A 27,990-nucleotide genomic window follows, 5' to 3' on the forward strand; every position below is an offset into this window, starting at 1 on the left:
ATTTAAAATGATCGGTAGAATTTTTACGCTTATGGGGAAGAAATATGTCTCGTGCTTGACATTATGTAATTAGAGTACGATTTGAATTTTCATTAGTTCTAGCTGTGCATCCGTCGCGGTTTCTGAGATTGTTTACCGGTTTATTAAATTATAACTCAATGATGATCTAAACTGTGCGAGTCTTGAATCTGGGTTGATGAAAATTTGAACAGAATATGATATTTATTTCAAAATGTTACTTTCTCGGGAGCATACATACCTGTTTGGTTTTATTTAACATAAATATCTATATGAAATTTGATTAGGAATTATCTTACCGAGACAATTCCTACAGTTTGAAAAATATTGCTTGATACCTGCATGTTTTGGATGAAATTATTAACAGAATGACGATTTAAATCTTTAGGAATAAACAGAGCTTGTAAATTTCAACAAATTCGTGTAATATCATCTACATATTTGGAAAAAAAGTTGAAATATGACGCACTAATGTCTGTACTGCGATGAGCAAACCACCAAAGAAAATGCCGCGATCCTATCATGACCCTATTTTTTCTTTCCCTCCATTCTCCTCCCTCCTCCATACCGTCTCACTATTCTCCCCATATACGTATGACGCCAAATCATGGGGCAGTGGGGCAAAGAAGAGGCTGAAACATGATCAATACCGAAGTGACCGAATGGGTCGATTAATTTCTCTTGACTCGCGCCTCTTCTTTCTTTGCCATTTTAGACACCCAGCGTACTTATGTAATGCCTACAGAGTCTAATAAGCATACCAAGAAGGGGTGCCTCGTTTGAAGAATTAGCATAGTACAATCTACTAATCAGAAGTCTATTAAATTCAAGAGCTGATATACGTAATATACAGTTATGTGGACTTAAATCTACCTTTCCAGCATTGAAATAGTTTTGAAAAGTTTAGTTGGCCTAAACTTATCTTCGACCTACGTAAACTATGATATTGTCTGAATTCCCATGGTTACAATTCACAGATGATCATTAAAAGTTATTATTCACCTCTCAGATAAGCGAATCTGTGGCAATGAAAATTGATACTCACGCAAGTTTGAGTGCTTCGAGTATGACTGAAATTATTCTTGATTGAATACTATTTGGTGAGTGAAAAATAAGTTCAAGTTAACTTAGAGCATTCCTCGAAATTTACTGACATTTTTCTTCACTTACCCTGGTGAGATTTGAGAACTTTAAAATAAAAAAATGAAAAATTTTCTTAGAAATATTCGATGGAAGCTTTGAACACGGCTCAACTGAATAAGCAGATTGAGCATTGAATTATAAACGAAAAAGTTTCGCTTTAATCGAGATCGGTTGGGGAATAACTGGTGCTTTTGGAAAATCTTTCTCAACTTAGTTCGATTTGCAATGACGACGCCGATTTGCACGGCTGCAGACACTTGAATACTTCCTGGAAGATACAAGACTAGATAGAGGAGGGAGGTAACGTACCTACAGGGTTCGTCCGGAAAATAAGTGTACTGATTTTTTCCCGCCGCTCCAGGCGCGCCCAACACCGCTCTGACGGGCTGCGATTGGAGGGGGGTATGTTGGCAAGCGATGCTGAAAAAGGCAGTCGGCTCTGAGCTGTAGTGTGGAGTGAGGAGCTCTGTTAACGCGAACCTCCACGCTCGACCCACGTCACGGAACGCGATGCCGAAGTTTTTGGAGCAGCGTTATTCCATCAAATTTGCGGTAAAGCTTGGGAAATAGTCTACCGAAACTGTCGGTATGATTAACCAGGCTTACGGGGAGTCAGCCATGTCCAGAAACATGATCTTTCGGTGGCACAAGATGTTCGTGGAGGGCAGAGAAGAGGTCGACGACGAACCACGGCCTGGACGCCCATCAACGACACTCACCGACGAAAATGTGCGAAAAGTTCGAGATGTACTGAACTCTGATCGTCGTCTTAGTGTTCGGATGATAGCAGAGCAGTGTAATGTGCCAAAAACAATAGTGCACGAGATTATTAGGGAGCAATTACAGATGCGAAAAATTTGTGCAAAGTTGGTGCCGAAAGTCATCAGTGATGATCAAAGACTCAATCGTTTGGAAATCGCGACACAACTTGCGGATCACTGCAAAAATGATCCACATTTTTTAGGGAACGTTGTTTCGGGTGACGAGACGTGGATCTTTGAGTACGACCCGGAGTCGAAGAGACAAAGTGCGGAGTGGCACACCCCATCATCACCCCGTCAAAAGAAAGCTCGCATGAGCAAATCTCGGATCAAGGCGATGCTCATTGTCTTTTTTGACAAAAGGGGAGTCGTCCACTACGAAATTGTACCTGAACGACAAACTGTAAATGCTGCATTTTACGTCCAAGTGCTCGACAGGCTTCGAAAACGAGTCGCCCGCGTCCGGCCAGCGATCAAAAACATCTGGCGGCTGCATCACGACAATGCGCCGTCTCACACCGCGCTTGTCGTGTCGGACTTCTTGGCCAAGCACGGCGTGGCAACGCTGCCGCACCCGCCCTACAGCCCGGACTTGGCACCACCGGACTTCTTTCTGTTCCCGAAGATAAAGAGGAGTTTGAAAGGAACGCGATACGGGACTTTGGACGCCGTCAAAGAGGTCGTGACGACGTGTCTTCGAGAGGTTCCCGATGATGCCTTCGCGGGAGCGTTCCGGGAATGGGAACGCCGCTGGAACAAGTGTATCGACTCACAAGGGTCCTATTTTGAGGAATATTAGCTTAAGATATGTAGAAGTGTAATACATTTTTTTTCCTGAGCTCAGTACACTTATTTTCCGGACGAACCCTGCATGTAGCCAATTGGCGAGTAATAGTGGCGTAACTCCAGGAAAAAAGAGAAAAGCCAAAACAGCATGCTTGCGTTTGGCCTGTCTTGCGCATGGACAAGCAGACGTTAAGCGTCGTCAAGTTCTAGAGCAAGGAATGAATGAGCGTATGCTCCATGTCAGTTTGCAAAACATCCGTTGAATGTAACTGGAGTCAGATGTCAAAGTCACCAACAGGAGCATTTATTATTTTATTGAATACTGCGAGAGAATGAGATACACGTAAATACATGCGTATTACATATCCATTTCTCGTGTAGGGTCATCCAGTGCCGAAAGAGGGAAAGATATAGAAGAGGCATTGAACCAAATAATCATTATTGTTAATCTACCGGTTAAGGTAGGTTTAGAATGAACACAAGCTACCAAATGGTACATCGACAATTTCCTAGTCTATTCTATCAAAACACAACCCTACACCCTACGCAAAAATAAGACCCTCTTCAAACTAACAAATATATTCGGGTCAATACAAAATGTTTTCGTTGTAAAAATCTGACAGGGCCACATGACTCATCTTCTCATGTATTAGTGGTTACGCATACTTAATATTCTCATTTCATGTAATTTTATCCTGGAAAATAATTTTATTGGCGATCCTAACTATTCAATTTTTAAAAAGGCCATACATTAAAAATTAAAAATTATTTAAATAAAACCATTTTTCGGTTGTCTCACATTAACGGACCTAGTTGAGTAATTATAGAACGGTTAACATTTGACCGCCTCATTTACTGCCAATTATGGTATAATTCTCTGCCTGACCTTCCTTTGGTAGAGTAAGCGTTGGTACTGTACTATTATCGAAGTATTTTTTGAAACCGGGAGACTCGTGCTGGTATTACAGGGTCCTCCTTTTTGTCCCCCTAAGGAAAATCATGTGGATGCAGAAATTATCTTGAAAATTGATAGCTCATTTAGACCAACTTCATGCTAAAATAGGTGAAGTTTGTAATGTCAAGTAATTAATGTTTGAAATCAGATGTATTGTCAAACATATTCAGGTGTGAACTAATTATAGGTCATTGTCCATGGTGACATCTTGTGACAACTTTGATTTTGGTTTAACTAGTAAATGCTAGTGAAATAAAATTTAAAATTTTATATTTGGCCTAATGTTTTTGTGTCTTTCATGTATTTTTGTTGGATTTTCATTGAATATAACAAGATTCGTTTTAAAAAGCTGCTGAGTCCTCGAATCAAGAAACGTTGACGATTTAACTAGATATACCTATGAAGTGATATTCTTTTTTGATTGACTAAGTTAAGAGCGTATTATTCATTTTTGGATTTATTGAGAATAGTAAGATTTTTACTTTCAATGTTATTTTTGCAATTGGATACAATTTAGGATTCGAAGCGTCCTGAGCTATCGTGTACTAAGTATTCCGAATAGGAAAACAACACTGGTGTTGCTTTCGGTGTGATTTATCATTTTTCGTATCAATTTTGATTATGGTTAGGGCATTGGCACATTGATATGTAACAATTACTTTGGATAATGAATGAGGCAACGGAATTAAAACGTGAGGTGGTAAGCAGCTGCAATAACTAGCACTGAGCTCTAATACAGCATAAGTATATTTGTTATGCTGGGAAATGTCACGAGGGGAAAATTATAATTTGAGAACTGTGAAAAATAAACATTTTGTAAGTTCCACTGAACTAACGTGTACTTAAAACGATCGGTTTCGTCTCAATTGAGCTTTCGCCTAATTGGTGCTCATCGTGAGTTTTGTTGATTCTTGTTCCTTCTGTCGCCGCAACATTTCGAAGTTATTCATTGCTTCTATTGAATATTTTACTTTTCTTATTTAATTCAACCGTCAAATAGGCGCATTCATCGGACGTCTTCTAGATGTGATGATAAAACTTTTCGATTAAAATGTACGGAGAAAATATATATTGATAAGGGGTAGAATCGGCAAAAGTTAATATTTGGCATTGCCTTAACGGAAGATTCATTCTGCGGTTAACAGCTTTGCGTCGAAATAAATCCTCTCCGATTTTCTGCCGAGAGGCTCTCACTCGTGTGAAGGCCCTCAAGTAGCTTTCCTTCTCATAGGTCTTTATCTCTCCTTCGATGCCTTTTCCCATCCCTCTAAACTGATTGTCTGCCTGTCTTTCTTCCCCTTTTGTCCCTCGCTCCTTTCCTCCCTAAAAGATGAAGAGGACATAATGGTTAGGTCAAGGGGAGGGAAGGAAAAAGAATGAGCGGGTTGGTGAGAGGAATGAAAGTTGTCAGGCTTCAAATGCAATCAATAAGAGGTCTCCCTCTTGTTCTTTGTCGTGGTGTAGGTTTTGTGACCAGAAGTGGACGCCATTCGAAGATGAAACACGGGATAGTTACTGTGGAAGGTGCGGGGGATGATGAAAAGGGTGAGGGGAAGAGGTGGCGCAGTCTCGATGTGAGAAAGAATGAGTGAGGTTTTTGATATAGGGTATGTGGACAGAGAGTAGATAGCTAATGAAAGGACGAAGAGTCGTAAGGTTTGTTCGGAAGCTGTTTTTGCTGGGTAGAAAGAATTCTTTGATGATCCTACTTTTTCATCTTCAGTTACTTCCCTCCAGTTGAATTTACTCCATGAGAACATTTTATTTTGTTTTTGTATATAGATAAATAGACACCCAATTAAATGAACATGGTGGTAATTCAGATGGACATTATGAAATACTTTTCGTTATTCAATGCAAGTGCGTATTGTTACGACACAAGCTTAACTTTATTAGCATTTTATTTGACTAATTTAAATAATTCTTAATGAACAATTAAGTTGGTTTTGAAATTTTCCCTGAGCATCGAGATGAAGATTTTAATTGACTATAATGCGGGCATCTGGGAATACAATTTTTAAAATTGAATCAGTTTTATTTTTTTATCAATTCACCCTTTTAAATAGTTAAATAAATTCCTCTGTAAATTGCCTTCATTGGGAAAAATTAATTTGGTAGGAATGTTGGTCGCATGAAAGCGAATTACAAGAATTAATATTTTATATACATACTGAAAATTTCTGTATCATTATTCTGAAGAATGTCGTGTCTAAGGTATTTAATTTATCTTTCCGTTTCACTCTTTACCACACAGGTATCATTAGAGAAAAGAGAATAATCACTCCTTTTCGTTTGGAAGTTGAAGCGAAATTCAAATTTTTAGTTTTTTTGAATCTGTTGTAATTGATCTACAAGTCATTGTGGTTCCAGAAATAAGAAATATCGTAGTATTTTGGAAGGGTCTGGATTTTTTCCGAAGATCAAATTCTGCATCGTAAAGCTGATGTCATTCTGGTTTGTCAGCCACCGCGAAAGTCAGCTACCCAAGGGTAAATGGTGCTAAATATTATAATGAATTACTACCAGGCAATGGATATAAATGCCCCTTTAACATTAGATCTAATTATAAACATAAACATCGTTGAATTCATCGATTAATTAGGTCATTGGCAGTTGTGTTATCATGTTTATGCCGCGCAAGGAAGAATTCAAATATAATTGCATTTGTAGTTTATTTTTTTAAATTATGATGCAGGGGAGTGAAGGTGATCGCTCGCGAAAATCAGATTTCAAACGACGCCCTCAGCAAAATGAAACGACAATGACAGAGAAAAATGAGCTAGTCTTTCACTCTCGGTGGTCAACAACTTAATTTCAGTTATTTCTTTTAATGTTTCTTGGGATGTCCGTTCGAAAAAAAAGTGGCCCCCCGTCGGAGCGACATGAGATAGGTGGAAGTGATACGAAAAAGGACGTTGATATCCTTACTGATACAACTTCCCTCTCCGCGCCTCGCGTTTTCAATTATTTCCAGGGAAACGATTTTCAGGAGTAGCCGGGGTATAGGGCGAATGTTAGCAGGGAGGCGAAGGATGGTGAGAGGAAAGAAGTCGGGGAAACGAATGTGTCGTGCGTACGGTCTTTTGCCACCAGAGAAAGGGTGGGACGTGCAGAAACAAATGCGGACACACACAGACACATGCCCACCAAACAATGAGCGATGACATAAAAAAACAAGTTATCGTGAAATGGTGAAAAACATCTTTTCTTTCCGAAATCCCCATTCGACATCGTTAGCAAGTCGCGGTGGGGATGGGCGGGGGAGAAGGGGTGTCGGGGCTAGTGGAAAGGAGACGCCAGGCTCGTGAGGGGAGATCGGGGGAGAGAGTGGGTCGGTTGGGAAGGGAGGAGGTAGCTGTAGGAAATAGGGGAGAGGGCGAGAGTTGGAAAGGGTCGGGAGGGAAAAAAAAGAGGCGGAGGTGGCTCGCAGCGTGTCACAACATTTTCAGCCATCGGAAAACTGACGAGCTTTATGGATTTCCGGAAGCAACTCGGATGGAGGGAGGAGGAGGGAAAAGAAATGTGCTTATATCATACAGAAAAGAGGAGGGAGGAAGAGGATGGTGTGCAGTGTGGTAGGGGAGAGAGCGAAGGGGTGTCGGTGGTAGGGTGGAAGCGGAAAGATGGGTATAAAAATAGGGAGTCCTCATGCGAAGAGAAGAATGACAGCTGGACTTTGAAAAGTTGAACATATAAAATAGGCATGTGATGTGGCGGCGGGTGGAACGGGAGAAGGATAGATGACAGTGCTCGGCCAGGGGACTCTGATTTGTTGAAAGGAGGTTGTATGGAGTTGAAAAATAAACGTATATTAGACTGAGAAATGGATGATTTTGCTTTCATTTTGAAGGACCGTTGGTGGTGGGAGAAGATCAAGAAGTGTGTTTGGCAATAAATATTTCGGGACAATAAATGCTTTTTTTTCGATTTATTGAAGGCCGAGAGAATGCTTGTTCACAGAAGTTTGGAAGAGGTTGCATACATTTAAAAAAATTTAATTGTGGGAATGTCTTTATTTTCCGGTGATCCTTGAACTTAAACAAAAATGGCTAATTGGCCTCGTTAATTTTCCCGATAGCGTTTTTCGTTCTTTATAGTTGAAGTACTCAATTAATGCTGGATTTCTCAACTGCTTGATTTTTCAGTAGTTTTAGCTACTAAGCTAATAATACTACAAACATTGGGGGGAATCAGGAGTGGAGCTTTCAACCCGGTTTGCATTACGTTCTTGAGCACACCGATCGCTTTCTCTTTGGTACTAATCGATGTACCGAGGAGTTGGATCCATGGCGGAAGATTCGCTGGCTAAGAGTGAGTCTTGAAAAAGGGAAAGAATTCACTTGTGGGGCGTGGAAGTTTGGGCAATGATGGGAGAAGTTGACGTTGAATTTCCATTCGAGCGTAACGTTTTACCGAAATGGGAAGAGTGTCCGTTAGCTGACAGCATCCGTTTATGTGGGAAGAAGGGAGCGAGACATTATGCATCTTTAAGCTGAGACGTTTGGGCTCCTTTGAAATTTGTGGCGGATGCTGGCGGTTTATGACGTCGAGGTATCGTGAGGGGATATCTGAATGTCAGAATCGAAGGGAGAAATCGATATATTCGATCCAAAAATAAGGAAGGCAGTGAAAGGAAAGCAGTGAATGAGAATGCAGTATGTGAGCATGGTACAAGGAACCAAAAATGCTGTTTGGAATAGAGACGTTATTGCACCATCTTTTTCAAATTTGAGAGTTTTCAGCAGATCGTGAATCTAACATATTAAGTCATCATCGAAGTACAAAAAAAGTGAAAACAGATTTCCATGAAGGTAAGCCTGAAAACATCGGATATGTATTGAGTCATGTTCCAAAAATCTCTAAGGTTTTCCACCGCCATTTTAATGCTGAATGGACCTGAAGCTATTTACAACTTTCCATGGAATATTTCCGTTCCTGCATTTTAAGCAGCAAATAAACTAATCGAGTGATATTTATGATTTTCTATTTAAAACTCGAATCTATAATCACTCATAAAAATCTGTTGTCGGAATAAAGGAAATATCCATCGTGTATAAATATTTTAACCCCAGATTAAGGATAAATTCTTAGCCATGCATGAAATAAACTCGCTGAATCATCGAAGGAAGTCAAGAATGCATTTATCATTCCTACAAATCACACCTCTTTATGCTCTGATAATGCATAATGTTCACCACCCCGTTCTCTTTTATTCTCTCCTTTCAATGGGGAAACTCTTATGACGCTCAAGATATCATTTTTCTTAGGATGAGAGCGCTCAGCTCTTTCAAGTGCTCATACATTTATACAATAACAGCTTTTTATATCTGCGGAAGTATCGCAGGATCGTGCCACCTCATGCAAATCGGGACTCCATGGCTCTGGTTATCCTCCTACGTCTAATCTTTTATTGTATTGTGATTTTATTTTCGCATTCCCTTCGGCTTGAGGGAGAGTTACGTACATAATTTTTCCGGCAGAGATAGCGTCAGAGATAGTGCGTATCCTTGATAAACCAAAGACACGGGTACGAGTTCCATGTAGTGCATGGGTTAATATTTCAATTGAGATGAATTGAACTCTGTTAAACCCCACGGCTAAGTGAATGCTGGTCGGAACATCTTTATGTGCAGAGTTCAGAAGTAGGATCCGATTATCCAAAGAATTATCTTTCAGGCGTTGTTGATTGCTTCGCGCCACAAAATTTTTAGAATAACTTTTTTGTACCAAAAATCAGATCTAGGAAATGATTAAATGGAGCCCTATGCTTATGAATTCATTTGTATTCAAACTTCGCAAATATTCCGAAACTATAGAGCTTTTATTGTAATATTTCTACCACCGTTTTATGGATGTACAATTCTACATTTCCTTTTAATCTTTCAGATTAATAACAAGTGCTTCCAACGCTTGATGAAATGAGGGTTTTTCTCTAAAATTTATGATATGCCATATTTCAATGAAAAAAGAAATTTAATTCTTCATCCGTTAATCTTAATATATGAAATCATTTCATTGCTGAAAGCCATGGATCTCTCCATCTTGCTTTGCTCCCTTCATTCTCTTTTTTAACTCCAAACGGGTGAAAATTCGGAAATTAAGTGGACTTAATCATACAGTGATGTGTCAACGAAATCTGTAGAGCTCAAACCAAAGATTATTTTGGATATTAAAGGGAAAATTAATATTAATATAATTTAAAGAGTAAAATCAGGATTAGGGGAAAATAAAATATGGAGATATCTGAAATCTCGGAATTTGCGGACTCGATGGTATATTTATGCTGAACACTCGGTTTTAAACTTCACGTTATATCAATCTTTTAGGCTGCCCCCATAGGATAAGAGAAATGCTATTTAGATTTCTGAAAAATGCCATAGGTTAATTCTTTCTCAACATAATAAACTTTTAGTTAAAGCTTTACAATTGATAGTTAAATTGCTTTAAAGCATTTGAATAGGAGAAATGGAACCCTCAGACGAGGGAGAACCTCAGAATGCATAGTTATCTTGTTGAATATTAATTAATTAAATTAATTTTTTTGTTTTATTTGCGTTCATTATACTTGAATAAAGTGTTTACTTTTGTTTTACGCTCATAAAACACAACAACTAGCACTGTAATTCAATTCTTTTTCGTTCCACCAAAAAGATATTAATTCTAAAATATATAAATATATGTTACTCACGGTTAATTAAAATGAGTTGAAATTCTCTTATGTAGTATTTCATTTCCTGCGTCACCTATGGATTGCGTTTCCGTTATTGTTCTTACCATTTTCGAATTCAATGTGGAAAGTGTACACCTGATAGAAAAGATATTTTTGACAGTCATCCCGTAAATTCGTGTCTGTTTCTTAAGCTGCTGACCTTATTAATCTAAAGGTTACTCCTTTAGGAATTCAACTCAACGCGATGAAATGTGAAATGACGTTGATGCTTTAAGGACTTGTGAAAAGACAATTGTGTCCTCGGAGCTGTTGCCTACGAAAGAAAATAATTATTCCCGAAATTTACCATTCGTTTTGATGGGAATTTAATAACTCGTTATGCATCACCATTTTCCTCGTGCCCGCGAATCCATAAATGAAATTTGCTTTGCGTTTACCGGCAAACTTTCCTTTCACTTGCTGTTTCATTATCTCTTTCGTTGATAGCAAATTGTTTCATCATTTCAGGATGCATTACCATATTTTTGAGCCTCAACGGAGGGGAAACGAATGGAAATATCAACGTTTTCAATACAGGGTAGAATTACGGCAGTGTTTGGAAAGAGAAAAGAGTAGTGTGCGGAAATGTGTACCTAATTCACATTTTTTCTCCGAGAGCTCGCTAACCGTTCTCATTTGCAGAAAAATCTAGTCAAATATTGAATCGTACACAGTGCAGTTGCGTGATTTTGGTCCGAAACAGATTTAATGAAAACCTTTTACAAATTCTTTACCCTGTAAGATACATTTTAGTTTAACTGGAAATTATGATGCCAAATACGCCGCGGTAATTATTTTGTTGTTAACACGTCTGAGGCACGCCCTATCATGAGTGAGGGAAGCTTCTCTAAATGTTTTAATCGTATAGTTCATCCTGAAATCTGATGCGTCGTTATTTCCTACGAGAAGTGTTTTATTAGTTAAGTCAATAGATAATTGACTATTTATGATACATCTAAAATATGTCTGCAATGACATATTTATGCTTAATGTTACAATAATTAAAGTCCAAGAGGCAGTGTGTATATTTATGTGAGGAATAAAGTAATTTTGCTAAATCCAAGTATAACATTTTTCCTGCATGCAAGTAACAACATACTTTTTCTTTTTAATTGCATTCTATATCGCATGAGATAGTGTTGTATCTCTATATATTTAATATGTCTCTATATAAATTTTGTAGGAATTCTTTCGATAAAATGGCATTAAATAACCTATAAAAACCATTATCTTCAAAGAAAATGTTATTATATCTTCCCATTGAAAAGATTTCTGAAATCTCGGGTGATTTTTTCTCTTGAACTGCAGATTCTGTTTGTTGTGTTTCTCCATTGTGAACCCATATTTTTTTCCATGCTCGGAAGTGATTTTAATCTTTTTTTTCGTATGATGGGTTGGTTTAAACCGAGAGTGCAGAGAGAATAATTCCACATGATTAAATTCCATACACAAAATTTAGAGTAGATTGATTTCCGCCACGACTCGCCCGCTTACATCGTCATTTTGTAAGAATATCTTCATTTTTCATTACCATGATCATTAATATCACCAATATAATTCATGTGGGGAATTAAAACAAAATTCCTGAAATGAAAGAATATATCATTCCATTTAGGTTTTTGTCAATCATCTGTGATTACATGATAAGTTTCTATTTGGTGGATAGACAGTGGTTTTGTACTTCATTGTTATTATGGATTGTTTTGGTACACAAGCTTACAATAGTCGGCGCACTAAAGTTGATATGTGTGAGTGTAATGCCTTATATATTTTAAAGTTTCTCATACCTCATTGAGAATCTGTGAATTTTTTAAGAACGCAGTTGTGTGAGAAGAGTTTAGAGAAAAATAAGTCAAGAGTCTTGTTCCGTGATTAGTTCCCTTGCGGTATCTAATCTCAGTACAAGGTTCTTTGACTTATTTGACAACTAATCAAAGCACAAGTGCTTTCAAATTGAATACAAAATCTTCATTAAGATACGATTCACAAGAATGGCATCTTTTTCTGTATGATATACATGGGTAGTGGTAGAATTAAAAAAAAAGGTGTGAGTATGTGGCAGCGGTAAAATTATGGCGAATGAACGACATCACAAGAAGTTCAACGAAACGTGTGTGGGAAGAAGAAATCCCGAGGAAGGCACCGGGCAGAAGGTATAGAGACTCATCCGGTATATTTTGCAAGATAGCTTTCTAAAGATTGTTTTTGGAGAATGATTTAAAGGGAAAAACTACAGAGAAAGGTCCTAGGTGATATTCACGTACAAGCCAGCAATGGTAGGTGGGAAAGAAATATAAATAAATCAATATATTAGCCAGAAGGAGAATTTAATGAAATGGTAGATGGGAAAGAAATATAGATACATCAAGATATTAGCCGGAAGGAGAATTTAATGAAATACGCCATAGCAATCCCAGAATTAGTAATCATTCATGAAGATCAATCCAGGAAAAGGGAATTACTTTTGAAGAAAGAGACCAAGATGTACAAGATGCCTCGTATATTATGTTCAGGGAATGCTAACTAACAAAAATTGACGCAAATTGCGAGATTGTTTTATCGGATAATAAGAACCCCCAATCGAAATAACAAACGCCATCTCAAAAGCAGAATATTAAAAAGTAGATAAAGAAACGGCGTCAACAGGGTTCGCCAGTTGAATTAGGTGATTAATCGAAGGCTATTATTATCCGGTGAATAATACGATAAATCACGGTGTTTATTTTAATGCCACAAGCTAATGTAATTTTTGCATCGAATTGTGAAATTAAACTCATTAATAGATTTTCTGAGGTTGGCTCCTGGCATTTATTTGGACAGTTTTCCTCAACGCTGGAGAGGAGAATGGATAAGGCAGAGAGTTTGGAAGAACAAACCGCCGCAACCTATCGCCAGTTAATCTCCCAATCGGGGAAACTCCTCACTGACGGTTGAAAGCGTTGAAGAGATAGGAGTTAGGGGATGAGGAGTTAGAAGGACTTCGTGTGGTAGTCGGGGAGATATTAACGAAGAAGGAAGAGGTTTAAATGGGTGGTTAAACGAGGAGGGGGAGCTGGCGGGAGGGGATTCGTGCGGGTGGGCAAAGAGATGGAGTGAGTGCGTTTAGGGGCTCTGGGAAACGAAGGGTTTGTCTGGTGACGAGCCTGGGAGGGGCAAGAGGCAGAAAGGGTGTGGGGGGAAGAAGTAAGGGCGGGTGGAGGGGTAGTCCGTATAATCTATCACCGCCATTTTCGTGTTGACAGAGAAATTAATGAGGCGTTTACACGCCAGAGCGGAAAAGTGCAGAATGTAGTGGAGTCGGTCTCAGAGCTCTCTCCCTCCTTTATGTCCATACAAGATCTCCTCCTCATCCCCCACAGGCCTATCCTTTTCTCTTCCCTTCTACCTCCATTTTTAATTTTTCCTCATCGCTTTCTACTTTACATTCCTCCTTAGTCGTGCTTTCCGATCAACTCTGATTAAGGCACTTTATGTGAAGAAATATGAAGACTATACTGATTTAAAAATTTGGTAATATTTTGAAATTTGCTCATTTTTGAATTAGAACATGTTAAAAAGGGAAGTATTGACACTTTTTTGCATACTTATGTTATTTTAATATAATAAGTGAATGTCGGCAAAAACTTTAATATTTGCGTTTCGTACAAAAGATGCAGTAGAACAGTATTTTGTAACGTTAAGGCGAAGTAAAACTCTGAGAAGAAAATTTATTTTAGACAATCTTACCTCAGTTTAGCGATGTATTACTGCAGTTTATTGTTCATTTAGTTACAGTCGAAATAAATCTTTGAAAAGTCGCGCATTAACTCTCTTGAGTACATATTTAAATTAAACTTGGGTCCTGATGAATGGTAATTTGCTCAGAAATGTACACCTGCTAGAACCCAAAAGAAGATTTCATTATTTGTATGCATGCAAAATAGGATTGCATTTAGCGACAGGTCACCCCGTTTTTCCTCTCTATTATTCAATCTGAATGCTGTTACTACTTTCTCCTGTCACTCATTTGCCAAACTATTAGCGATTCTAGTTATCATCATCCTAAGACGGTCGATCTCTTTTCTTACTCAAGCTCCTTAAGTAACTCACTCACCCACATCTTTCTGTATATATTTCCATTTCAGTCTCCCTTGCTCGGCTTTACTCTTCTCCCTCAAAATCTCCCAAGGGTTCATTCGTTAATCCCTTATACCTTACATTCTCTTCCCTCCTCAAGTTTTTCCTCCTTCCTATTCTGGTTCGTGCGGAAAACCTGGGACGGTCAACGAATTTTAATTCGATTCCTCAGTTTTTTCCTCCCGTCACTTGGGCTAATCGGTTTTTATCTCGCTAATCGCTTCTCTTATTCTCCGCGGCTATAAAACCCTCCTCCTTACCCCTTCCACATTGTTATTTTTTTATCTCTTTACCCTTTGAAAATTATTAAGGCCGCGCTCACTGAGTTCGTTTACTCTCTCCTATCGTTTTGTTTGTTTTATTATTTTCTTTAAGGTTATTATCTTTTTGCGTCGGTCGCATTTTCGAGAAAGCCATTAATTTGCTTGATTAGAGCGACTTTCCATTGCTTTATCGGATTGTTATAAATACTTTTGATGAATACTAAGAGGTTTTTTTGTGAGGATTTATAAGGTCAGATACCCGTGAAGGCAATGTTTTTATTGGCGTAATTATATTAAAACTGAGAAATTGGTAGTATCACCGAAGTGAATTTCAATTAGGGCCTTTTTTCCTTCGGAAAGGTCTAAAACTGTAGTAATTAGACCAAAATATTTTGCTGAACGGGCGAATTGTTCTAAAAACTGATAAGTTTGAATAATGTATGGCCGAATATGGTAAATATTTCAAAATGATTAATCATGTTATGTTCAAGACAGTGGCGTTAATCATTTTACGCATTATATATAGAATAATATAAGCGCCTGACTGTAATAAAAGGTACTAACCTGTGATTGTAATCAATTCCTTACTATTAATTAGAGTACAACTGGTTAATTTATGGAGTTCCTTCGAATATTGCCTGCGGGCCTCGACCTTCCGATGACTTTACCTCGACGAATACCAATAATTTAGGTTTTTAACTCGCACTTTTAAGGATTATCATTTTATGATTAATGAAATGTATGAAGAATCATTGGTGAAGTTCGTATAATTTTATTTACGTTCATGGAGATATACTCATTATTAAAGTGACTAAACTTTATGGGCAGGCATGCGTACTTGAATTATTGCATCATTGTTTCACATTGCACCGAATTAGACGTGGTGTTACGGTAACCTATTCACTAATAATGCGCACAAACAGATTTCCATATTCAGCCATTGACAGAAAGATTAATGTTTCTTCCGATTCATGTGAACATTTTATTTTACTTCTGTTCATAATTAGTCTTAAGGCCCATCCCAGTGTAAGTCGCTCTCATGTTCTTATTACCACTTGCTGGAAGGACTTTTATTAGAACTAAATTCCTAGTTAGGGACGTCTGGGGGGGCTAAATTGTGAAGCATATGAACCGTTCTTGATCTATTTGATAGACATGTTGTAATTCTACGTTTAATAGCGTGCCTCTAGAAAATTGCATTGCGAAAATTTCTCTATTAAAATAAAAAAAACATTCATATCGGAGTGTAATTTCAAATAAATTTTGCTCTAAGATTACAAAAAAAAGACACCAAAATATAATAGCTCTCCGAATTAACCAATGTATAATTGTTACTGAATTAAAAATTCCTTTACAAATAGTTTTTCCCTAACCTTATTGAAAACATAACACCAAAGTAAGTGTTTTTGATTTTATAGTTAAACAAAGTACCTAATATTTAGTTAAAATTGTGTACACATTTTATGTTACGCTTGTGAACATATCCTGTTTCGGAATGATAAACTGGACAAAAATCCAATTCTAATAAGAAGCAAGAAAACAAAAGTGATATAAGCTTGTAAGTAAAATCACTATTAAGTGCTATTTGTGCAAATTCTAGGTAATAAATCGTGCCTCGCTCATTGTCTTCTTAAATAATCAATACGCGAATTGAAATCTAAAACGTTGAATCATCATGAATTATTCTTTGCTTTGATCATTATTTGTTATCTTTTATTCTTACTTATATCTTATATATAGTTTTCTATAACTTATATCTTATATATAATTTTCAGGAAAGTATTATGTTTTAAAAGGTTTTCATTAAGCCATCCCCTTTTCGCCAGTACCTCACGTAGACACCTCTGCTCACTCTTATTATAACTCGGTTCCAAATCGGTCTTTCTACTTTAATTATTTTTCGGCAGCAACTCTATTCTCCCTGGTCCTAGTTAATCGTTATAGCGCCTCATTGCCATAGATTATTCAGCACCATGTATTTATCAACTATTTCTAAATAGCCAAATCGGAGTTAAGATTTTCCGCTTAATTATCTCCCTCTGCTTATTTCATCGGGATAAGTTCTAATGTCTAAGCTAAAGTATTCCACTAGCTTTAAAACTTTCATAGCATTAATTAAAAATTATCTTCATTGCTTCGGCTGGAGATGCTTTGATTAGGAATTTTCGACTTTTTATCCTCTTCTTCTTCTCCATACAGACCTACAGGAATTTCTTCTCTGCAGGTTCAGAAACTTGTATATCTTCCGCAAAACTGTAGCCTGCATATCCTTTACACGGTAACGCTTATCCTACGTTCCTATGTACAAAGAATGTTTTTGAAAGCTAATGTTCGCATCTGTCTTACTCTTCTCTTAATTTTAGATTCTTCACCAGATTTGATCACTGCAATCCAATATTTAGAGCATGTTTAAATTTGCATCTAAGAGTTACATGTTGTGTATTCCTCAAATGTACTCCCGTTCATTTCTGTAGTCTTCAGTGTGCATAGGGCTATGTGCCAGTCACTAAGTCAAAAGATCTTTTCAGATTCAAGAATGGTTGACTTTTTGCACTGCCTTCTCCACCTCAGAGATAGAATAACCTACTCTTTTTTCTTCCGCTAATTCTAAAACCAAGTTGACCTTCACTTAAATATTCTCACACTTGAATGGGTAGGTGGACTGATTTTCGAGTTTAAAAATTTGCCTGCTCATCAACCGACGGTTTTTGAGGAACTATATTTGAAATAATTCAGAGTCAACATTTCTCCTTTTTTATGAAATGAATGGATAATTTGTAGAAGTGGTGATTTAACTTCTTATCTTATGAGTATTCATTTCGCGATTCAATATTTTTTCGATTCCTGATGCTTTCTTTTCTCTAACTCTGAACTAACGTGTCGTGTCTACCTCTGAATAAGTAGTCTCTTGTTGCATATAGTAGCATCTTCTTCTTTGAGTATCCATGCATATATTTCCTTATCGTGATACAGCTTACCCGAACACCATCTCCATATATTTGTTATACCTTTATATTAACTCGTAGTTTTGCTGTTGACATCTCGCATCACACTGAGCTTTTCTTTGTATTCATTGTGCTCATATTTTGCTTTCAATCTACTGAATTAGAAAATTTCACTTGCATTATGTCTTGCTACCCTTATTCACAAGTGATATTTATTTATTACTCTCAGTTTTATTGGCTTTCCGCAAATATTATCATTTATTCAAAGTGCAATCGTTTGATCTTCCTTTTTCCTGAAGTATTTGTTCTTTCTTCTGTTGTTTGTTGCGGCTTATAAGCCCATACCTTCATTTTCCTAGATTTAATCAGGGACTAAGCTTCAGGTATGCCACTTATTACGCTATACCCTACTTCTCTGATCAATTTGCATTCTTATGAAGTTTCCGGGTGTCTTTCTAGAGTCCATCGAATTTTTGCTCTTGGTAGAATTCCTTAAAACTTACTAACTGCTTCAGGAGTTTTATTGTTTTCTTCAGCTTATTCAATTTATGTTTCTTTATCTGGTACTAAATTATGCTCATTATCGATGTCTTTCGCAGAGTTTTTATTTATGTATTCAATTCATCAATTTTACTTGGATAAGGTGACTAACATATCCTCTTATGTCCGCACGCATCATTCTCGTTTAGTTTCTCTGTAGGGCATTTATTAACAGTTTATTTGCTGCACCTGCACCTATCTTGTAATGTCTTCAAAACTCCAATAAAGAGTCTCCTCATGCGTTTAGTGTCTTTTTATTTATCTCTCTGCTGTTTTGTTAATCCTTTTCCGAAGTTTTTATTTCATGTCTCTCAGGTTTAAAAGAATTTATATTTTCAATTATTTCAGCGGTATCCTTTTGTACATGCTCCACAACCATTACAGTCTTTTGTAGTCATACGCTGCACCACTGTAGTGTCCGTTGGTGTCGTAACCCTCTTCGTGATGACCATCCTTTCGTTTTATCGGGGGAAGCTCGTCAGACCATACTCTTCCGCAGCAGTGTCCCCACTCCTGAATTTCCATTTACGAGCCCTCTGTGAGTTATCTTATATTTGCCCCTTGAAAAGACAACTTCATATTGTCCTTTCATCTTCCCAGTATACGTATTCCCACATTAAACTGTCGAACCTTCTATGGTTCTGAAGTGACCGAATGTTCTACTACACAAATCTTTTATATCATGGTTGCCATCAGGTGAAAAGTTCATAAGTTAATATTAAAAAACTCATTGTGATAATGACAATTATTATATTCCTGGGTTTTCATGCATCTTACTTGGACAATTTATAGGATTTGGAAATATTTAAATCAGGTTTTTTTACCTGAATTAAAATTTGTAGAATAGGATGTGAGATCAATATAGAAGCGTTTAAGAATAGTTTTAAGCTGTATATTATTATCGAACAATGTAAATTCCTTGTAAGCAGTTTTTCGAGTAGAATTTAACTAACTTATGCTAATTTTGCTTCTCCGTTAGGTGCGTATTTTACGTTACTTTTCCTTTCCCATTTCACCTAGCCCTTTAGTTTCTCTTTCACCGATTATCTATTAGCTGTCTTTAATGCTCACACACGTGAGTGCGATTAGTAATTTTTTGAACTCATTGGTGTTTATACTTCTATGCATCCATTCTCTCGTTTTGTTGTGAATACTCTAAATTAGTTCAAACGCTTCCGTCGTCGCATCCTATTGAGGCACGGAGGAAGAATAAGGGCAGTCGGTGGGACGAGGGGGAAGTGAAAGGACGACGCGTCCAAGTCCCTTCTTCCGCAGGGAGGGAGAGCATGCGACGAAGTCTCCTCGGAAACCACCACGTGCTCCAATGCATTACACGGTCGGAATGACGAATCCTTATTGCCGTCGAGGAATTTCAACGGCTGTCGTAAATATTCCGTATCTATTGCTCCCTGACGGGCGAATTTCGGAAGGGCTAGAGGGTTGATGGGAACCGTGGAGAGGGAAAGGGTTCGGGAAGGTTTGGGGAAGGGGCATGCGAAGAGGAAATGGACAGCGGTTAGGTGAGGGGGTTAGAGGAAGAAGTCTGCTTTTAAGGGTCTCCGGGAGTCGGGGTGTTAATGTCGTCGCGAGGTGGTTCATGCTTCCGCGGCGTGAGCATGTGGCCTCGTGGTGTTGAGGGCTTGCGACGGATGGTGGAGAGTTGGGAATGAAGGAGATGGGTTAAATTAGGAAATTTATCGGCCGGTGAAGTCATGGGTCAGAATGGTTGGCGATGGAATTCGTAGCTATAATATGGTTCAATCGCACGGCATTTGACATTAGTAATCGCTTTGTTCACTTGTGAGTTACTATCTATGGTTGCAGCAAGACGAAGGACATTTAGATTGTAGCGAACCACTTCTAAAATATATTCTGCAGTTATCTCTAACCCCTGGAGTTTTCAACGATGTAAATTTAGTTAAACTCATATTTATCCACCAACTTTCCTTGACTGGATATTAATCAGCTTACGTGCGTTAATTTGTATTAATAAAATAAAAAGAAAATTTTCATGGAAATTCAAAATGTAGCGATGTTATTTAGCAATAAACATTTTGATAGTGGTTAGACTGTCACGAATAATCTGATGAAATAGCCCTAACCTGAGAACCAAACTGGTTTTTTTAGATAACTCTGTTTTCATAAGTTCTATAGGATTGTGCAAAGAATTACTTTCTCCCTGAAACTCATGATCATTTATATGCCCAAGGAAATATGCTATCATTGAAAAAATTCTATGCTTACGTGCGAAGAGAAATTACCTTGACTGGGCACAATATGCAGTCATGATATTTGGTTATTAATAAAATGGAACTAAACAATTAATATTTTATCTCATAGTAAGGGAATCGTGAGCAGTAGCGTTAAATGTCTTCGGAATGAAATGTAGCACCATAGAAATAATGCTAATGATTGAACTATATTTTGATTATATTTGTTTCACCATTTTATAAAAGTATTTTTAATGGCGTGTATACGAATTTTGAAATATGAAAATCTAATGAAATATGTAATCAGAAACATGTAAAATCTAATGCAAGTGAATTTAATTATGCCTTAATGATCAATAAAAGAGGAAGCTAAACTAAATGGATTTTTCTGCTATTAATTATTAATGGAAACATTCGTTCCACTATTGAAAGGTAGATTAACTAGGTTTAGTGTAGAGCATTTTTTTATCTTAAGCGAATGTGATTTTTCATACTATGTTATTTTGAGATGTATTTCTTAAGCGTAGGTTTGCTTTTCCATGATTTTAATTGCCAAAGTAATATACTTTCATTTCTCCTTAAAAGAGGGCGTATTGCTTCCGTTTTGAAATTAAACCAGCAAAGAACCTGGCAAGTTCCATCGAAACGTCGCGTCCTTTAATTAAAACCGCATTCCAAGCAGATTAACTTTGCCAATGACAATTTGTGGTCACAATACGTTATGCATTGGAGAGGTTATGGGTTTGGAGATTGAAGTGCACACCAACAATTTTCCTCACCCCGTCACCTATAAACGCGCAACCCTCCGTGAGAGCGGGTGGGAGCTCATGGACTGAGCAATAGCGTCCAGGCCCTCCGCATTTTGCAACACATCCACATTCCCTACCATCCATCCTCCCCCTACCGCCTCCGATTCTATTTATTCCTTCTCGTGCGAAGTCCGAGATTAAGTGCGGGAGGAGGAGTGTGTGTGTGTGTGTGTGGGAGGGTGGATGATGGTTTCGCTCGGTCGGAGGAGGTCGCAGAGCATTTTCCACTCGCCATCTCCGATGCTTTACGTATCTCTCTTCACTCTCCCTCCCAATTTCCCCGCAAAACCTTCCGTACTCCACTCTCCCCCCCCACCCTCAACAGCCCAACCGAGGCATGCAAATGGGCAATGCAGTATACCCTTCGCTCCCTTCCATCCCGCTCTTCTCTGCCTCCCTCTCCCCGTTACCCCCTTCAACGCCGCGCTCCTGGGCGTCGAGGGTGAGAAGAGAATTACGAGTGGAGAGTGCACGGGGTTTGGGTGCGGGTACTTTATGAAGTGCGAGGTGGTGGCGTCGGGGTAGGCCAGGATTTCGGGAGCTCGAGCGAAGAGGGTGGGCGTGGGTTGCGCGGTAGCGGGAGGGTGCGGAGGCCGACATCCGGGTACAGTACGTTCGCCCGCTCGTACGTTATCCGGGACCCCCGTCGGAGGGGTGGAGTGAAGCGATTTCAAATAGAGGTTTTCGTTGGGCGTTGGATGTTGTGAAGGGTTTAAGGTTTGCCTTCGGCATTTTCGGATCCGTCCTCTCGAAGCTGAGCAGCAACGATGAAACCATGATGCCATGGCAGCCACCTCATACTATTTGTCATCAAGGGACCGCTGGCGTGTTTCACATGGTTTCTTTCTCTGAGCTTGTGCAATTATTGGCTTCATTGGAATTGGGTGGGTTAATTGACTGTTAATGTGCGTGAAATGATTGTATAGTGGATCAACACGTGTTTTTACTCATGTTCAGATGACCAGATTTTCGGAGTAAAATATAAGGGTTTATTGATATTTATTCGTAAGGTTCAATCGGAGGAATTTACTCTCGGAAATATTTCCAACGTCATTACCCGATATTTTAATCATTTGTAATTATTATATTAATGAATGCGCCTCCACAAAGTCTAAAAAAGCTATTTGCCAGGCATTTCTATCACTGTAATTTTATCGTGGTGATAAGAAATCAATTCTTCCGCTCAAACTTTAAAAAATTGCCTTATAATTATGAGACTATTAAATTCAACATATTCAATGTTTTCAGTTAAATATAACTGTAATGAGGTTTTTATGCATCATCCCAATAATATAAGCATAATTGGTTATCTATTATACTTGTATAATTGGCTATGCTTAGTCCTTGTATTGAAGTCAGGCATTTACGGTATTAATTCCGTTTAATTAAAGCAGAAATGAATATTTAATGCGTAGAGCTAATACTATTGCCAATTGAAGGTAGCAAGGAATAAGTCTGATAAAGGAAATTGAGGTGGGAATCGAATCTATTCTTTGCCATACAAAACTTAAGTATATTTGATTAATTCTGTTGCAGTTTAGAGTGAAACCCTTGAACAGAAAAGTATTAAATATTCTTAATACACAAATGTATCTCAGCAAGTACGTTAGCAAGCTTTGGGTTGGTCAGATAAATGCTAATAGCCAGATGAAAATTCTGAGTAAAATAAGAAACTTCATTGTAGTGACACTAACACCATGATATTATCAATATGAAAACTATACTAAAAGAATAATGATAAGTTTTGAACGAGTTATGGCAAATATTAATACCTCAAGGTAGGCGTTTATTTTTTATCATGGAATTTGCGATTTTCTCCCTTAGTAATGCTGATTAAGTTAGCAAAGATGGTTGATTGGTGACTTCACTTTTATTTCTATTCTTCTCTATTTAGATATAGCTAAAATGAATTCAAAAGGAAAGAAAGAAAGAATAACCTCTTATTTCGGCATCGGCGTATTGCTTTCCAAACTGCCGGAAAAACGAATTACACGGATGCTATGTCATTTAACCTGAATTAAGATGCAACGTTGAAGGTTTATTCATGAGATTATTTGGAACAATTGTGTGACATATTTTTTAATATTGTGTTCGTGTTTTGTATACAGTGAAAAAGATTCTTCGTATATGTTGAATCGAAAAGTAGGAAGTTTTTTTAGTTTGCTTTGTTAAAAAATATCAGCTTTCAGTCCCAGATGCTTTTTAGCTTTCGGCTGATGCCATTACTCCTTACCCGACTCCTGAAAACTGAAAGATAAGGTGTATGGTGTGGTATATCGTTTATAAAGTCTGCGAAAGCGCTATATCAAATCGGAAAAATGGCAATTATTTTTCTAAAGGTAGCCATTGTTATGGTTGATTTTATTTCGTGTTTTTATACTACCTAATACTTTATAGTAAAAATTCATTTCCTCCCATTGATTTTAGTCTGAATCCGCTTTATTCTATTTGAAATGTTTCATGTTCAACTTGATGTACCTCCTGGCTGCTAGAATTGGAAATTAACTGCCGGAGAGAACTCGCTACTTCCCCCGAAAGGCTTTTCATTTTTGTGTCAACTTTCCTTATGTACCTTTCCTACAGCCTCCATCCGAAGAATATTAGGCACTTAATGATTTCTCGTCCCTATTGAAATTTTGGTCGAAGAAGATCCGAGATTTGTGTGCCTGGGAGGCATTCGTTTAAGTCCCTATTTCCCACTTACCAGCACTCATACACACGCACATTATTTTACTCACTCCGTCTGACCCTCCTCCCGCTTTGTCTCTCCTCTGTTTTTCTTCTCTTCCGCCTATACCCTTATTTTCTCTCTTCAGTGAGCCTTGTTCCTTTTCTCCTCCTCCAGACGCCACGCGGCCGCACCATTGCGTCTTTCTCGCTCCAAAGTTACGACCACGGTGTCGCAATAAGGCATCGGTTTATCGGGCCGCATAATCAATGCCAATAAATTTTTTCCCTCCTTAAACCACCTCACCACGAATGCCGAGTGCTAGAACCGTGACTCCGGTAAGGAGGAGGTCGGAGGAGGAGGCAGCTGAAGGGCAGCCGAAGGGTGGGGGCTTTAGGAAGGGTTTTCGAGGAGGTACTGTGCGCCAGTGGTGAGTGAAGGGAGGTAAAAACGGGGGTTGGGAGGTGATTAAAGTCCTCCCCGCCCCTCCGGCGTTGAAAAGTGGTGGAAACCGTTCCGAGAGCCGGAATTGGGAATCGATAGACAAGGGTTTTGATGCCGAAGTGAAGATTGCTGAATTTGGAGAATACTAATGCTATTTGCATGAAATCGTGAACTGATTGTAGGTGATAATGTTTGGATATAGTCTGAGGAGGTTTTCATTAAAATAAAGCGGTTTCCAGCAATGAAAATAGCTATATATCTGATTGGGTGAATACGTGAAGGAATATAGGAGTAAAGCGTTCGGCCGTGGGGGTAGCGAGGGCCAAATTTTGAAACACGTAAATAAGAAAAATCAGTAAGTTTTCTTGGCGATTGCTTTTCTTTTCAAAGGACCCTTCCAGAAAAAGGAACGTCATTTCGATGGGTTTGATGGCTTATTTTCCTTCCCTCTTCCATATTGCTTTCCAATCCACTTCTGGAATGAAAAAAAATTGTAGGTGGATGAAAAAACACAATAAATGAGATGGTTCGGTCGAAGAAAAAATACTTCCATATCTTCTGATGTTTTTTTCCCCATGCGATTCGGACAGAAACCCGATTAGTCGATTGGGGGGTTGGGGGTATGAAACGGGATTTATGAAAATCGCGGAGGTGGTGGGATTGATAGGCGGCGGGAAAGGTAGGCAAAGGGGAGGTAAAAGCAAAGGGGAGAAGAGGAGGGTGATATGGGAAAGGGGTGTGGGAAATCAGGGTTTGCAGTCGGGTGCGCTGATGGGAAGACTGGAGATGGAGAAGTTTCTGGGGGTGGGATAAAATGCCATCGAGTCACGCGAGGTTTAAGGTATGGAAGGCCATGCAGCAAGTGGGTTTCGCGGAGAAACGTGAAGTGGGATAAGGGGAGCACGAAAAAACATCTTGGAGAAACAATAACTATTAAAAAAGGGAGGGATTGTGATGTAAGAGCAGTAGTTGGTAGGGTGAGGTTTTTGGTATAATGGGGTGAGGTGGGAGGGGACACTTTGGAAAGGTAACAAAAGGGGAAGACAGGGAAAATGTAACTGTTCGGGAGTCGTATATCTTTCAAAAGGGAAGGAGCGTGACTGAGAGATTAGGTCAGATCCACGCGTATAAGCCGCCGTGCCGAACGCCCTATGCGAACCGAACCACCTTGCCCCCCCCCACAACCCTGCCTCACTCCCATCAGAGCCCATATCGCTTTCTCCCTCCCCATGGCTCTCTGCCCCTTTCCTCCCAGGCTTCTCTATCTCCCCACACTCTTTACAGCCATATGTATCAGGGCATCATCCGTTACGGCAGGGATTCATCGATACTTTTGGGTCATCATCAGAACAGCAAACTGGGAGTTTTACGGAGTTGATGTTGTCTCGATTTTGCCGAATATCACCCAAGAACATACGAGAACAAATTCCAAAGTTCCTTTCCAGGTGGGAAATATTTCTCTACTCGCGGGATTTTGAAACCTTTCTCTTTTTTAAAAAAATGAAGAATATCAACAAGTTTACGAGATACGGCTTAAAGACTAATTTTTTCTCGAAATGCCTCAGTAAACAGAATATTTCAATTCCATGTTTTGGCCCCCAATGAGAGATTAAAGTTGTAATAAATTTAATACTGACCTTTTCTTTAAATGATCAAATAATTGTCAATTTACGTTTTTCATTCCATTAAAAAAATAAAACCATTGAATGGAGATTGTGAAAATTTGTTTCTGTGCTATCTCTTTCTTGCGGATATACAAATAGGAGGCTTTCTCTGGGGAGAAATTTGGAGTTAAATATTATAGAAAGAAATATTCCCCATTGCAGTTTTTTCTTTTTTAAGGAAAATGTTTTTTCAGCTTCAACTTTCTCCTTTTGATTGTTATCGTCAATTAAAAAGGTTACCAGTTCTATTCGCAATTAATATAATATCACCGCAATCGTCTCTTGTTTAAAACCATGAAATTGAATGAGTGTATATGCTTATTGTTATATTTTATCTTGTATTGATGAGGCTACTCTATTGCTGCATGGTTAGAAAGATAATTATAGAAGGATGGGTAAGATAGATAAATTAATATGAACATCATGATGTGGTGCTCTCTTTTAAAATTATGATTGAAATGCAGGTAGGAAGAGTGAACAATTTGAAACTTTCGGAATCTAATTTTTAACAGCCGCCAAGAGCTAAATTTTCTCGTTTGAAAACTCGGCTTTAAGGAAAAAAATATATAACCCGTCGGCCGCGAGGAACTAAGAGAGTTAGTTCGCCGACCTGATTAACAGCGTCTTGCAACCTTTGGCCTCCGTTAATATTTTTCCCTTCCCTTCACCCAGACTAAGTATCGATTCCGTCCCTTGATGAATAATGTGTGTGCATGTTCCGCTGTTTTCCATCCGTGGAATCGGTAAATAACCGGAGAATGACGGGGCTTATCGAATCCAATCCGTTATTCTCAATATTTCTCCTGCTAAGGCTCTCTCCCCTTCGCTCTTTCACTTTTTTTTTTAAATTTTGCTTCGTGTTCTGGTTTTTACCATGTGCTCGCCCATCTTCCTTCCTCCCTTCGGCTCGACCCTCTCCCCTTCCCTTCATCCTCCTCCCGAATGCCCTTGATGAAAGGTGCACTCAACACGAAACGCTCCTTAGCACCTTTCAAGGGCTCCTATGCCCGATTCATTCCTTCAGCACTCCTTCCATGGACTTCAACACTCACCCGCCGCTCCCTTTACCGCGTCCTATCCCGCATCAGCCCTCGATAATGCTCTCTCTCCCCCCTATCTAATCTGATGCCACACTTCCACTCGCCCCCTCTCGACCCCTCTTTCCAACCCCAGTTTGAAAATCCTTCGTCCATATAACCCCCGGCCCAGTCGTATTTTCAAAACGCTTCCTTTTCCGCATCCAATTCACGGCCTTGGTACGCTCCAGACTATTTTTCCGTCGCGCTCAAACGGTTTTTATTTGTATTCTGGCGGATGACTTTGCTGGCCCATCGGAAATTAAAACTTTAAAAAACTCCCCAAGCACCAAAATCTGTGTAATTGAAAGCTGTCGCTAAGTTCTTATGGCGATTCTCCGAAAGTATTTAAAAAAATCTCATCTCTCCAGCCTCTGCTACCTTTTAGCATGTACCTTTTAAGCATGTACCTTTTAAGCTAATATGAAACAGTCATTAGGTAACAATTTTACGGAAATGATATTTCAGCGATCGAATATTTATCCTATTCCTAAATGATAAATTACTTTGCTTTGATTAAACTTCGCTATTTTATTATGCAACGTGGTTAACAGTTAACATTTAAGTTTGATAACAAGCGAAAATTGGCCATATTACCGATGATTTGTTTTTTTATCGTACCGGAGTATTGTAAATGTAAGTAAAATTACAGGAGGTTATTGTCATCCGCATTTGGAGACATTTCGTTTTGGTGAAGAATTTTGCCAAGAAAAATTTCTGGACAGCCATTTGCAAAATTAATTATTGAAATATAATTTGTTTTATTTATGACTGTTGAAATACGCTTATATCTTTTGAAAAGTGTAACTGGAAAATGGAATATGTTTGGGAAAAACCTTCATCCGGTAATAGGTTGAATAAGTTCTATATATCCTACTGAATC

The sequence above is a fragment of the Hetaerina americana genome, unplaced genomic scaffold (genome assembly GCF_022747635.1).
Source record: "Hetaerina americana unplaced genomic scaffold, ioHetAmer1.1.p SCAF_5, whole genome shotgun sequence".
Taxonomy (NCBI): Eukaryota; Metazoa; Arthropoda; class Insecta; order Odonata; family Calopterygidae; genus Hetaerina; species Hetaerina americana.